Raw genomic sequence first — 15,175 nt, forward strand, 5'->3', positions numbered from 1 at the left:
GGTAGAAGTGAGATTTCTGTGTCCCAGGAGAAGTAGAGAGCCACCATGACTAAAATAGAGAAAACAAGGGAAGTGTATTGAGATGAAGTCCTAGATTACCAAGGGCCATTGAGAGAATGTGGATTTTACTCTGAAAAAAAAAAGGAAAATGTTGGAAGGTTATTTAACAGAAGAGTGGTAAGACCTGACTTCATTTACATAGGATCGTCAGAACTGCCGTGATGAGAATAGGCATAGTGAGCAAGGATGGAAGCAGAGAAGCTAGTTCAGAAGGCACTACCTTAATCCAGGTGAGAGAGGGTGGAAACTTGAACTCGGAGGGTTGTGATAGAAATGAGGAGAAATAGGATTCAGATGCACTTTGAAGATAAGAGTCAAGAGGATTTGTTGGTGAATTAGATGTGAGATTTGAGGGGGGAAAGAAAGAGTTAATGGCCACTCCAAGTTGTGTGACCTGCTCAATTAAAGAATAACATTGCTGTTCAGGGATATGGTGAAGAAAATGGGGAATAACAACTTTGGGGGAAAGCATAAGACTTTTTTTGACATCTTCACTTTGATCATGGCTTTCTATTACCAAATGGGAATATCAAGGAGGCAGTGGCTGTATGCATATGAAATTTTTAATTTTTCAGATTAGGGGCAGATGGGAAGGAATTGAATCAAGGATGGAAGGGGAGAAGTTTGCTTTAAAGAAAAAACAGTTTCTTTTTTTTAAAAAGATAGTTGCTTAGTAGAAGGATGATGATGAAACTACAAAGAAATAATAAGGCAGAGGAGAGAGAGCTGGGGGGGGAGCTCTCTTTGGGTGACCTCAAACTTCTAAACAAAATATCTGTCAAGTGTTGGGACCATATTGTAATCTCTCAGGCAGAGTCTGCAGAAACGCAGCCAAAGTGCAACCACTCTTCCTTCTAGCACTCATTGCAGACATCGTCTGAACCACAGCACTCTCTCCTGCTGATCCTAGATGCAGTCTCGGTCTAGCAGTCCTTCTCCGTTCACCCCTTCTCAGTCCAGTCACTGAGATCTTGAAATGAAATCAGTTGCCAAATCTACTCGAGAGTGAGTTCAAGGCTTCCCCTCCATTCATTTCATCTTGAAAAAAAAGTGGCTGTGTTAAGAATCAAATAGAAAAGGAAGTTAAAGACACAAAACTAGGCTTCCTTAATAAGGGGTCCGCACCTGCTGAGGGAGGATAGAAGATATTTTAAACAGAAACGGATGCCTCCTCTTTCCCTTCTAGCTTCACATTCTGCTCTGTCCAAAGGGCAGAGAGATTGTCTCCCCTTGGAAAGCCCGTTGGAACCTCATTTTCACCCCTCTCTTGAAATTTGTTCTTGCTGTAAGTAGACCCACTTTAAGAGGCTTTGGGTGTGGGTCACTTACCCTTGGGTATCTAGAAACTTAAATGGAAACCTATGTAGGAACCCAAGAAGAGGCAGGCAATTCTTCTGCAGAGCTCAAGGAGGCCTTCCCAGAGGAAAGGGCTTGTCAGCATTTGCTCACAGGGTGGACAAGTAAGAGAGGAAAAGCTTAGACGGGAAGGATGCACACAAGACTGTGTTCAAGGCCAGGGCTAAACAAGGAGGCATCAAGGAACAGTAAACCACCATCGTATGGGAACTGCAAAGTATGAGAAGGACAGACCATTGCAGCCTGGAGGCACAAAAGCAAAGCTAGGAAGGTAGCTGGTAGTCAGATTGTTTTTAGAAAAAGAGCCAAGGCTATGATTGACTTGCATTCGGATGCTGTAACTTCTGCAAAGCCCGAGAATGGCAAAAACATGTTTCATTTTCCCATAACAATGCCAATATTCACTCATGCAAAGGTTTGCTATAACTAACTACTAAGTGCTTAACTTACAGTACTCATTTCCTCCCCCAAAACCCTACCATGTAAGTTGTTATGATCCCTGTTTTTCATATGAGGGAACGGAGCCACTGAACAGTGTATCAGTCCATTGCAACCCAGTTAGTAATTGAGTGGGGATTTAGAGCTGAGTCATCTACCTCAATATCCAAAGAGTTTTTTTGTGACAAGATCCATGTGGGATTAATTATTTTTAATAACTCCTCCCACCAAAAGAAAAAGTGTACCATGGTACCTGGTATATATCAGGCACTTAGTAATCGTTGCTGATACCAGCTGGAGACCACCGGATCTGACATTCACATGCAGTCCCCCCCCCCCCCCCCCCCCCCAATATCCTCAGGTAGCCTTGCAGCATCGGATTACTGTGGGGACTGGTGAGGACAATGCCAGCAAATTCTGACTGTGTGTTGAGTGAGTGCCAGGCACAGGATTAATCTTTAAGGTCCATTAACACAATGAATCACCACAAGCCTGTGTGGTAGTTACTTGTCTATAGCGGAGGCTCAGAAAGAGCCGGAGCTCTGCCCGAGACGCAGAGAGTTGCAGGGCTGGACCATCCTTCAAGGTCTGTCTGCAGCACCCACTTCCCCTACTGCCTCCCTTATACTTGCTTCCTGCCGGTCCCCGCGCCTCCCCCACCCCACACACACGGTGGAGGATGGATTTGCTAGGCTCTGGCTGGGCTGTTTTGTGCAGTGACCAAGGGCACACATTTTGTTAGACATTCGGCCTGAATAAGGGGCTCAGGCCTTTAGTCTGGGGCTGTGGAACAGAGAAAAGCCAACTGACCCAGAAGGGGATTGAACTTGTGACCTAGATTTCAGAGCCCCAGGCTCTAACCGCTGGGCTGCAGACAGCACTTCCAGTGGGCCGCTTTACAAGACACTCGCTCTGCATTTTAAAATCTTGTGCCACGTCTTCCTAATGCCCCCTCCTCCTTGGTGAAGATTAAAAACCCGAGGTTCATGTGAGAGCGGAGTGAGAAGAAAATAAATTGTGATTTAAATTCATGCTTCTGGACGCGCAGCTTAGCCCCGTTGAACTCCGCTCGCGTCATCTCTGCCACCTCCATTCTGTGATTTATTTCAGGCGGTGGCCCTCTGTGTATGTGTAAAAATGCCCCTGAATGCTTTCCCCTGAGGGCAGTCAATGCGTCTCTCTGAAGTTTAGCGCCAATGCTGATGTGTGCGAAGGGATGAAAAACCTACATTTTCAAGTCTCCCCAAAGCTTCGAGCCAAAAAGGAAAAAAAAAAAAGAAAAAGGGAAAAAAGTTGTCCATTCCCCTTTTTCAGCCCTCGCACTTCAAATGCTAATGAAAAGTGTGTTGTCTTGGGCCCTGAATAGGTCTAAAATCTCTGGTTTGGAAGTATTTGCATACCTTCTGAATAGGGAGGCAGCCAGCAGACAGGATTAGCGCTACACATCACCTCCTCCGAAAAGGAGCTGACAGGGGTGAAGAAAATTGAGTGTGGGCACAAGGCTGACTGTAAGGTGGGGGGGGGGAGAGAAGGGTCTTCTCCAGAGACTCAGCCTTCCCTTCTTCTCCCTTGAATAAAAGCGTAAAGGGAGAAAATACATAGCCAATGTATAAGCCAAGTAAAGGAATGTTGCAAAAATGGGAGGGGAAATCTTAACCCATCACTCCAAAACAGCTTGCATATTTTAAATTTTGTAACTCGCCAAGGACACAACATTTTTTTTAAATAGGTGGAACTGTTTTTGCATTTTTGATGTCCATTGTATGTGATATAATCGCCATTGTTTTTAGCTTTCTATGTAGCTTTGAAGTGATATTTGTATTGACTACTTACCCTTCCTTCGTTTTACAAGATTCTTTCTTTAGTTACAGTATCTTCATGCTTATAGCTTTTTGATTCTGTTGGGTTGTGCCCTTAGAATAAACATCTCTAGGGGGTTTTTCAGGCCCAAATAGTATAAACATCTTAACAGTTTTTCCATGTTTTCTCAATTGGTGAATCGCTTGTTTAGAATGGTATCAGAAGTGTGAGAACTGTGCCATTTCCCTTCAAACATGTAATTTGTTTGAATGTTAATTTTTCATGTATTTAAATTTCTAAGGTGAACATTTTATACAGCTTGATGTTTCTAAGTTGGTACATTCTACTGTCCATTTCTTTCATTTACGTTTTTTTGATCACTAGCAAGGATTACGTTTATTTTTTAAATTCGTGTCCTATTTGTATTATCTCTTGGATTTGGGACCTGTTCTTTACCCATATATTGATTGGGGGGTAGGTGGGCTTCCTGCATAAACTCGAATGAATTTTTGCAAATTATCATATGAGCATTTCAGATGCAAATATCTTGTTCCAGCTGATTCCTGCTTTCCTGTAGCTTTGTTATCATTGTATAAGTACCTTTGAATCTTTATGTTTTCCAACAAATCTGTTTTCCTGATGGTGATCTCAACAAATATTTTGTTCGGGACACTAAGCTGCAGTCCAGACACAAGACGGTGGATCAACTGATCCCGAAACGGAAAGGGAGGAAGTAGAGATGGAACAGTGATGAAGAAAGAGCACGTCTCCAAACTCGGTATCTTAGGATCTATGACACGCCTGCCTGTCCTTGTCCTGCTGGAGAGCACCGTCACCAGCAACCCATTGGCCGTTTGCGGGGCAGTCTGATCGACAGCTCTCAGGCAACTGCTTTCCTTCCACAGTAAGGGTTCATTTCCAAGAACAGTAAGGGTTCCTTTCCACAGCCATCTCTTCACTAACATAATCTTGTTGATGTAAAAGACGGTAACCATATTGCACTAAAAAAGTATTTCTTCCCATTAACAAACCACAGATTAACTCATTAGAGATCTTTCTGCTTTTCATATGCCTGGAAAAAAAGGGCTATCAGCGTGGTGAAAATTGCATTAGATTCAGGACGGCATTTTGCCATGAGAGCTTCATAGATGGATCAAGAAAACATCCGACTCTTAAAAGCAAATGAATCGGTCATCTCTCTTTTTTATTTTTTAAGTTTTAGAATTGAGTTTTCACTGAGCGCGGGCCTGCGAACCAGAGTATCGCGGTTCGATTCCCAGTTCAGGGCACATGCCTAGGTTGCAGGCCAGTTCCCAGCAGGGGACACACGAGAGGCAACCATACATTGATATTTCTCTCCCTATCACCTTCCCTTCCCTTCTAAAGATAAATAAATAAACTCTTAAAAAAAAGAATTGAGTTTTCTTTTGGAGAAAATGACTTTTGATGTAAATTTATCCATGACTGAGACAATTATGGAGAGTTTTAAAATCTCTGTTCCAAGAGATCTTTCAAAGCAAGACAGCTACATTCAAGGTTGTTAATGTGCAATAACAATATAAATAACAACAAACATTCTGGAAAAATATAAGAATCAATTACCTGAGGGCACTGGAGAGTCACATGAAATAGGCAATTCTGGAGGACGGTTGACACTTAGAAAAAGGAAATGGCGCCATGTGAGTTTCCTGTTTCATGGAGAGAGGCCACGGGGTCACTGGCTTGAAGAGCTAGAGAAGAGTTTTGGGAGCAATTACAGGATGAGAAGAGATTCCCCCGGGTGGATACGACAGAGGCAGACCACTGAATTCTGTGTGTGTACTTTGCTGAAACCTCTGGCTGAGCTCTAAACCATAGATTCACTGTTTGGGGGCAAACTCCTAACAGCTCATCCAAAGCTGAAAGAACTAAACTCAAATGTCCAAGTTCACCAATTTGTATGTTAATTTCATCCCCGAACACCCTCCAGGTTTACACATACAATTAACCATTACATATGGCAACCTGTATCTTCACTATTTTGAGGAGTCTTGTTGTCACTTGGGAAGAACATTTGCATTATTCCAAAGAGTGGTGACAGTGGGAGGGAGGACTCTGGGCCAGGCCACCCTGGTCTTAAATCCTGACTCTGTGGGGCTTTCAGCAAGTTTGTGAAGCTGTTTGACTCACTTGTTCCATCTGAATGACTAACATGGAAATGTCCTTTAGACGTGGAGTTGCTAATAAGATGAAAACATTACATACCTGATACTGGATTTCTGGTACCTGGAACACATTTAATAAATATTATATTTCTTTCTTCCTTATTCCCAACTTTCTGTAGTCTTCTAATGCCAAGGATGTTATTTTTAAATACTTGTGGGGTTTTTTTGTCTCATGGGAGAATTAATTAGCTACAAACCTATTGAAGATCGCTCAACTGAAAAAAGAAAAGCAGGGCAAATGAGGAGTATTACAATGTTATGAGAACATTCTTACATATTTCTTTAAAAAGGAAATCGGGCTGAGCTGACTCTCACTGGGAAGGAACTGGAAACTGGACTCTGCCTCTGTGGGTGGGTGTCACCCATTAATTTTTCCATGGAGTCGCTGCCTCTCACTTCTACTTCAGCCATCAGTTTGTCTCATCTTCAGTTCAGTTTGCATCTAGTTTTGGTCAGGACAAAGAATAGCCGGTATTTGTATGGTGGAGTGTGAGGAAGATGACATAATAGTGAACACACTGTGATGCTTTCACTTACAGAAGTCTTTTTTCCTACAACCTCTTCCCTGGCAGGCAACACTAAGTGATCATGTTTGTACCACCGCATAGCCCTGATGGGACCAGGATGGATACTTGAATCTATGTTGGAACATCTATTGGCTGGCCCAAAACTGGAACAATAAAGTGTCTAATAGGTGTGACAGGGAAAACTGTAGGAGGAATGGGTTTTAGAGAAAAGATTGGATGTTTTCTTTTGGACATATTAAGCTTGAAAATATGGAGTACATACCGGGATGTAAACATTAGGAGTCAGGGACCAGGCTGTTGCTGAAACACATAAACTTGAAAGTAGGCGATTTACAGATGCTATTTAAACCATGGGGTTGGATGAGATTTCAAGGGAAGTAGGACACAGGTCTGAGCCTTGGGACATTCCAATGTGAAGTGACCAGGGAAATGAGAACATACTTGCAAAGAAGGCTAAGAATTTTCAGGAATACAAAGAATTAGCACCTTTTCAATCATCCTCCTCATCTTTTGATATAAAAGAAGAAGAGGATTATAAACAAATTATATAAATAATACTTACCTTCTAAAGATTTTATGGCATAATATAAATATTTAGAACAATCCATGAACTGCAGTAAGCACTCAATCAATTATAACTATTTATTATAACCTTTTAAGGATTGCTCTTTTTATTCCACCCATGAGGAAACTGAGGTTTTGGTAATTTCCAGTTCTCTTAGCTAATAACTAACAAAAACAGAGTCAAACACAAGTCATTTTATCTCTAAAAAGCTATGCTTTTCCCACTAATTATCCTGTATGACTTTGCTTCCAAATATTTTTATCTAGACCAACAAAGAAATAGAATTTTAAATTCATAATCACCAAGGACTTACTAAATGTTCTGATATCCAAGAAACAGATTGGACTGGAAATAATAACTGCTACCATTTATTGAGAACTTAATGTGTGGCAAGCATTGTATTATCTCATTTAATACTCACAACAGTCCAGTGAAAGAGCAAACGCTATAACCCTTCTTTCACAAATAAAGAATGTCCGTCTTGGAGCAGGTCAGTAAATATCTCCAGAGCTGTGTGATTAGACTACAACAGAAAGTAAGAATTAGAGTTGCATGGCTGAACATGGCTGGGCTGTTTCTGGTGTACAGTTTCCGGGTAGATCTTGGCCATCCTCCGTATTGGCATTTAGTATTTACCAGCTCACCTGGAGACACCAGCTGCTGGTCAAAAGATGTTTTTTAGGAGTGCCTGTCCTTTTCTTCCAGCTTTATTAATGTCTGATTGAGAAATAAACATTGTATATATTTAAACTGTATAATGTGATCTAAGGAAGGTATACCCACAGCGAGGAAATAAATTTTATCAAGAATTTTCCTTGAAAATTTCCCCTTTTTTTCTTCTTTCCTTCCCTTCCTCTTTTCCTTTCTTCCTTCTTCTCCTGCAGGGAGAAGTCTTGAATTCAGACCCGTGGCAGCTCTATACAGGGTTATAAAGGACTGCAAGAAGACTCACTGTAGGGTTTACACAGCCAAGCAGGAATAACTCCAGCAGAAGTAGTAGGTGGTGAATTTGTGTGTGTTCCTTTGTTTAGTCAACTTACAGCGTAAACTGCTCAGGATGCCTTCGCTTCCATGTCCCCATAGGCCTTTGTTATAAAACCTACTGCCTTCTATTGAATTTTATCTATTTATATGATCACTACTACACTACATGCACCTCAAGGGTGGTCATAATTATAAGCATAGAGAATATTTATTGTGTGAAAATGGTGAAGAATCCACTGAATAGATAACAGCAGAGTGGTCATGAAGGTAGGGTGGAAGACAGAGTACCTAGGGTTGAAACTTAGCTCTGTCGTTTATCAGTCTTATGACCATAAACAAATTATTTAACCTCTGTGAGCCTCAGTTTCCACGTCTTTACAATAAGAAAGGATTGCACCTCTTTCTTGAGGTTATTAAGATTAAGTATGCAGCACTAAGTACACATAGTAAATAATGTTGTTCTCTCACTCTGGAACACTGTGTCCCCGGATGAGTGAGAAGCAAATTCCTTAAGTCCTTCCAGAATCTGCTTGTCTGTCATTCCTTCAATGAGCCACACCCTGACCCTCTATCTTATTTACGTCACAAAGCCCTCTGCCCTAGCTCCCAATTCCCAACACTGATTTTACTTTTTACAGCATGTATCAGCTTCTAACATGCTATGTAATGTACTCATTCATTATGTGCTACTTAGTAAGCTAGGAATTCGATACTTGGGACGTAAGGAAATTCCAGTTTAAAAGAGCTTGTGTCTGATTACTTGTTTGACCACTCATTGAAGTGTGACGTTAGCATGTAATGACTGAGGTTATTTCACTTGAAATAAGTCCTTGAACACTAAGTCTTCTTAATATTTGTTCCTGAAAAGCTTAAAGAACACTTCCCAAGAAGTTTGTGCACGTGAATATCTGCAAATCTCAGTGTCAAGCAGTCCAGCTAGCCTGATACTTTTGGTCCTGACTGGGTAGCTCCTGTAGGAATGACCCTCCTGAGAATAACAGCATAAACTCTGTAACAAATAATAAGAATCAATTACCTGAGGGCACTGGAGAGTCACATGAAATAGGCAATTCTGGAGGACGGTTGACACTTAGAAAAAGGAAATGGCGCCATGTGAGTTTCCTGTTTCATGGAGAGAGGCCACGGGGTCACTGGCTTGAAGAGCTAGAGAAGAGTTTTGGGAGCAATTACAGGATGAGAAGAGATTCCCCGGGTGGATACGACAGAGGCAGACCACTGAATTCTGTGTGTGTACTTTGCTGAAACCTCTGGCTGAGCTCTAAACCATAGATTCACTGTTTGGGGGCAAACTCCTAACAGCTCATCCAAAGCTGAAAGAACTAAACTCAAATGTCCAAGTTCACCAATTTGTATGTTAATTTCATCCCCGAACACCCTCCAGGTTTACACATACAATTAACCATTACATATGGCAACGCGTATCTTCACTGTTTTGAGGAGTCTTGGTGTCACTTGGGAAGAACATTTGCATTATTCCAAAGAGTGGTGACAGTGGGAGGGAGGACTCTGGGCCAGGCCACCCTGGTCTTAAATCCTGACTCTGTGGGGCTTTCAGCAAGTTTGTGAAGCTGTCTGACTCACTTGTTCCATCTGAATGACTAACATGGAAATGTCCTTTAGACGTGGAGTTGCTAATAAGATGAAAACATTACATACCTGATACCGGATTTCTGGTACCTGGAACACATTTAATAAATATTATATTTCTTTCTTCCTTATTCCCAACTTTCTGTAGTCTTCCAATGCCAAGGATGTTATCTTAAAATACTTGTGTTTTTCTTTTGTCTCATGGGAGAATTAGTTAGCTATAAACCTATCGAAGATCGCTCAACTGAAAAAAGAAAAGCAGGGCAAATGAGGAGTATTACAATGTTATGAGAACACTCTTACATATTTCTTTAAAAAGGAAATTGGGCTGAGCTGACTCTCACTGGGAAGGAACTAGAAACTGGACTCTGCCTCTGTGGGTGGGTGTCACCCATTAATTTTTCCATGGAGTCGCTGCCTCTCACTTCTACTTCAGCCATCAGTTTGTCTCATCTTCAGTTCAGTTTGCATTTAGTTCTGCTCAGGATCAACTGACTACCCTAGCTTGGGATGACTTTAGTTCTCTCAAAAGTGAAATTTGATTGGTTGTTGGTCAGCCAATAAATTTTGTAGCATAGATTCAAGTATCCATCCTGATCCAATCATGACTATGACAGAGTACAAGCATGATCACTTAGTTTTGCCTGCCAGAGAAGAGGGTGGTAGAAACAACGACTTCATTAGGTGAAAACACCCACAGCACATTTACTATCGCCCTGTCTTCCTCACTTTCAACCCCACAAAAACTGGCTATTTTCCTTAAATTTTAGAAGGATGGGTATTCTTTACTCTTCCAAAGAGGTTTTCCTGATGCTTCTCCTAGAAAATTACCCCTCCCAAAGGAAATAAGTTTTATTTCCCCAAGCTAAGATGACTTTAGTTTATTGACCCTTTTTTTTTTTAATAAGACATCTTTAAAAGTGTTTGAGCTGACATTCTCTCAAGAGACAGAGGCTTGTGGGCTTACTTTCCTACTTCTGTGCCACTTAATTTAATTATGTCATCTTGTCATTGCTACATGTAATCTCAGGGGCCCTGGGAAACTGGGCCATGCTGAATGCTTTGCAGCCCTAGCATCTCATTCTCTTTTCCTCAAGTCATAATTCTCTTCACCCTGATGCGGGTTATGCAAAATGAATATCCCAAGATGGCTACGGCCACATCAGTAAGATCAAATAAGCATTTAAAGTATTATTTGATCAATTTTATCAGTTTTGCCAGCCAGTGCAGATAATGAGAGCAGGAAGAAAAACATCTAGCTTTCTCCAAGTTCTGTCTTTTGGTCTAAATTGTACATGTCATAGCTTTGCATCTTCTGTTCACTTGATGGATGCATTTATTTTCTCTCTTAAGCCTCCGAGCTTATTATCTGGGTAGTTTAGCAATTTTTCAGCTTTAGCCACCATTTTTCACTGGGAAGAAAATTTTCTTGGGTGAAAGTATTCATTCTACAGCCCCCAAGATCAGAATTGAATCTGGCATTTTCCTGTATAAGACCAAAGGTTACATGGAAAAGATCTACATACTATGCAAATGTATTTTTAATTTTTCTATTTAGCCTTCATAAAGCTTGACCCCCTTAAGTACTGTGCTGTGTTTAAGATAGGTTAATTCAATGAAAGCTCTATTTTCTTTTGGGAAAGCATTTGAATTGGGCATTCAGAGTGGCCAAATGATGATGTGTTATTGACACTGCCTCGGAGCAGTGTAATCTGACTCATTTATCAGTTTTTGCTCAGGAGGACGTGGAGTTGAGCTAATTTAGAGGCTGAATTATCGCAGGCCCTCAGAGCCAGATGGCAAGTTCCTGTGAAGGTGGGGAAAATTGCTTCTAGGCATTATTGGAAAGTAATCTCCACACCTGCCATAGCCTCCAGGAGCAGGTTGATAAAAACAGAGCCTGTTACATCCCTCCCACTAAGTCACGACCCCAAACAAACACTCCACAGCCAGAATCAAATTCAGCATGAAATGTAGAAGTTATCACCCACTTTGCTTACAAGTCCCATTTGACCCGAACTCTCTCAAATACTAACTCTATATTTTCAAAAAGAAAAATTGAGTTGGCTATCACTTTCCATCCAGGTGCATAAGTAAGTCTTTTCTTTTCTTGTCGTTATGAAACAGCATGGTCAAAGACAGAGAAGAATGGGAAAACACTCCTGTGTAGGTTTACAAGAGTATTACTAAAAAAAAGGAATTACTTTGCTTCAAAGGTGGAGATTTACAATACCTGTATAATGTTTCTAAAGGGGATAATGAAGGGTTTAGCCAGCACTCTACTTCTTATACTTACAGAGGGTTTTTGACTTGCATATTTATGTTAACACACATATGTAAACATATGCACAAATGCACACATACTGGGTTGGCCAAAAAGTCTGTTTAGTTTTTTCCACAAAATAAAAGACCTATTTTTCATTTCACCAACAACTTTATTGATTTGGATATTTTGAGTATGTCAGCTGTCTTCCACGTGGTATAACACCGATTGTTCTCTATTAATGTCTTGACTTGATGGCTATCAACTTCAACTGGTCTACCTGACCTCAACTGTGAAGTATTGTCCAGTGAGAAACTTCCAGCATGAAACTTCGCAAACCATTTTTGACATGTTTGATCAGTCACAACGCCTTCTCCACACAGTGCACAAACCTATTTTTGTGTTTCAGTTGCATTTATACCTTTCTTGAAATAATAAAGCATAATATGCTGAAAATGTTGTGTATTTTCTTCCATGTTCAATATTAAAATGGCTACACAAAAATTCACCAATTTTGATCTTTTTTAAATGCACGCTGATATGACAGCTGTCACAATACAATCTAACAAAATTGTTTCAAATAAAGATAAAGGCAACCAAACACTACTAGAGTCATCTCACAGAAAAAAACAAATGAAACTTTTGGCCAACCCAATGTATGGATTCCACACATCCTGCCTGCCTCTTGGAGTTATTAAGAGTGTGATTCATTCATTTTTTACTTAATAACTATGTTTTGTTGAAAGAATATAAAAATATAGAAGACATGGTCTAGCTTCCAAAGGAATCCATGTTGGAGAAAGGATTAAATTATGTAATGATACATATAGTAACACATTATTTAAGAAGTTGTCATTGTACTAATATGTTTTGTAATTGTGGAACTTTTATTTTTTCTCCAGAAATGTTAAATATAGGCTCTTTTGGAATTATTGGAGCAGGATGATTTATAGCAAAAACATTTGCTCAGTTGACATTTTTCTAATGTCTATGGATAGCACTTTATCATTTTTAATATAAATGCTTCTTTTTTTTTTTAAATATTTATTTATTTTTTGAGAGAGGGGAAGGGAAGGAGAAAGATTGGGAGAGAAATATCAATGTATTTCCTCTTATATCCCTAACAACCAACTCTTCAATGCTCAATCCACTGAGCTACGCCAGCCAGGGCTAAATGCTTCTTATTATTTTCCCTTGGCTACATTAAGTTAATAAGAAAAAAGTGCGAGAGGTATGAGAGAACATAGGCTTTAGAGCCAGCCAGACCTGCAACCAGACTCTTGGTTTCGCCAAGGATTCACCAAGTGATCTTGGGAAAATCACATAAATTCTTTGATCTTTATTGTCCTCATCTATTGAATGAGCATAATAATTCCTAATTCTCTAAGCTTTAAAATAAGAATTGTATGCAATTTTGTATTTAATAAGTACTTAAGAGAAGCCCTGGCACTTGTTGCTCAGTGGATTGAGTGCCAGCCTGTGAACCAAAACATCATACATAGGTTCAATTCCCAGTCAGGGCACATGCCTGGGTTGCGGGGCCAGGGCCCCAGTCGGGGGTGCGTAAGAGGCAACCGAATGATGTTTCTCTCTCTCTCTTTCTCCCTCCCTTTCTGTCTCTCTAAAATAAGTAAATAAAATCTTTAAAAAATAAATAAGTAAAAATAAAGACACCTTAGAGAGTAAGTGGTTCTCTAAGTGACAAAAATAAGTGGTGGCCAGATTTTACTCTGTAGAAAACTTAGCCATTATACTAAGATAAATTAATTAACGACCTCAGACAAATTGGTACCTTTTCAAACTCAACTCTAGAGAATCATCTCAAGGAAATCCTAAAAAAATTTAAAGCCATATAGAAATTCCTGAGGAGATTTTTCTTATATTAAATAAATAGGCCCAGAAAGTCATTAATATGACATTCTTCTCAGCTTGTTAGAAGAAAACAAAATGTTCAATCCAACATGAAGATGAGGACTTCAGGCTGCTAGGGTTTTTTTTTCCCAAGAGGGATAGCTCTTAATCAGAGTGTATTCTCCATTCAAAATAAATCTGCAAAGATTGGCATGAAAATGCAGATTCTTAATTGAACAAAGACAATTATTTGCAGATTGAAGTACAGTGGTGAATAGCTCTGTGCTCCAATTATCGTCAGACTTTTATTTCAAATGGGAGGCTGAAATCACAGATGAGTTAGCCTTAATTGGGAGAAATGGCTGGAACTGTACTTTTAATACCCTACTGTAACATTGTATATGTAGGTCATCTTTTTTCATGTAGACATGACAGTGCCCTGTTTATGTCTATTTGGGACAACAAACTGTAATGGTGAGGGGCACAGCCTTCTCTCAACCAAAGGTAATAGTATCCAGCAGTTAATCAGAGCCATAAAACTGTATCACTTTTAAATAAAGAAATTGAGGAGTAAATTCTTTATCATAACTGTGTGTTAAATCATAGACTAACATGAAAATCTAACTCAAGGTATTGTTCGTTCAAGCAAAATTATTCCTTCATAATATATCCACTTAAAAACTATCAAAGGGTAGCTCACCCGTGAATGCATGGGCTCCCCAAAGTAGGACAGGTCTAACCGTTAAGAAAAGATGGTTGCAAAAATACAAAGATATAAAGTCTGCGCCTCTCAGACAACCAGCTAGCACTCAACCTGCTGCATGGCTGAGTTAGAGGTGGTTTGGGGCCGGAAGAGGCAAGGACACAGACACTCTGTTAGTCCCCATGCTTCTTCTCAGGTTCTTCATTGTCTCCACAGGGGAGTCTAGTCTCAGGCGCATGCGCCATGTCGCCAACCTCCACCAATCATCCGCATTGGTGTAGAATTTCCCGGGTTTCAGCATTACATTTCATCATCATCCCTCCAGAAACAGACGGAGGCCCAGATCCTTGCTGAGGGTGTCAGAGCCAACACATGCAGAGCTGGAGTGAGGACCCGGCCTTGGATTAACGATAACTAACCCAGTGTGTGGCATGTCAATAGAGGAACTGCAAATGACTCCAACACCTTGGGGTGAGGACAGCAACATGCCACTGTTTATCTGGCCGTAGAAACAATGAAGATACCTGTGTGGCTGTCTTCTTACACTTACTTAGCTTTTGCAATTAGCGACATGTCTATTGTTATCCCATTTGACAGATGTGGAAAGTGAGGCACACAAGAGATAGGTGATTTCTCTACAGTCACACAACCAGTGAAGCACTGGGGTAGACCCAACCCAGACTTGCTGACTGCAGATCCTGTGCTTTTTGTAATGTCATTGGGACAGTCCCAGGTTTTTCTCCATCCCTTCTGCTACTGTTGACAGAATTTAATCATTCATTCAACAAACAATCATAGCAGGGCACAGAACAGACC

This window comes from Artibeus jamaicensis, unplaced genomic scaffold (genome assembly GCF_021234435.1).
Source record: "Artibeus jamaicensis isolate MK-2021 breed Jamaican fruit bat unplaced genomic scaffold, CSHL_Jam_final contig_233, whole genome shotgun sequence".
NCBI classification, from domain to species: Eukaryota; Metazoa; Chordata; class Mammalia; order Chiroptera; family Phyllostomidae; genus Artibeus; species Artibeus jamaicensis.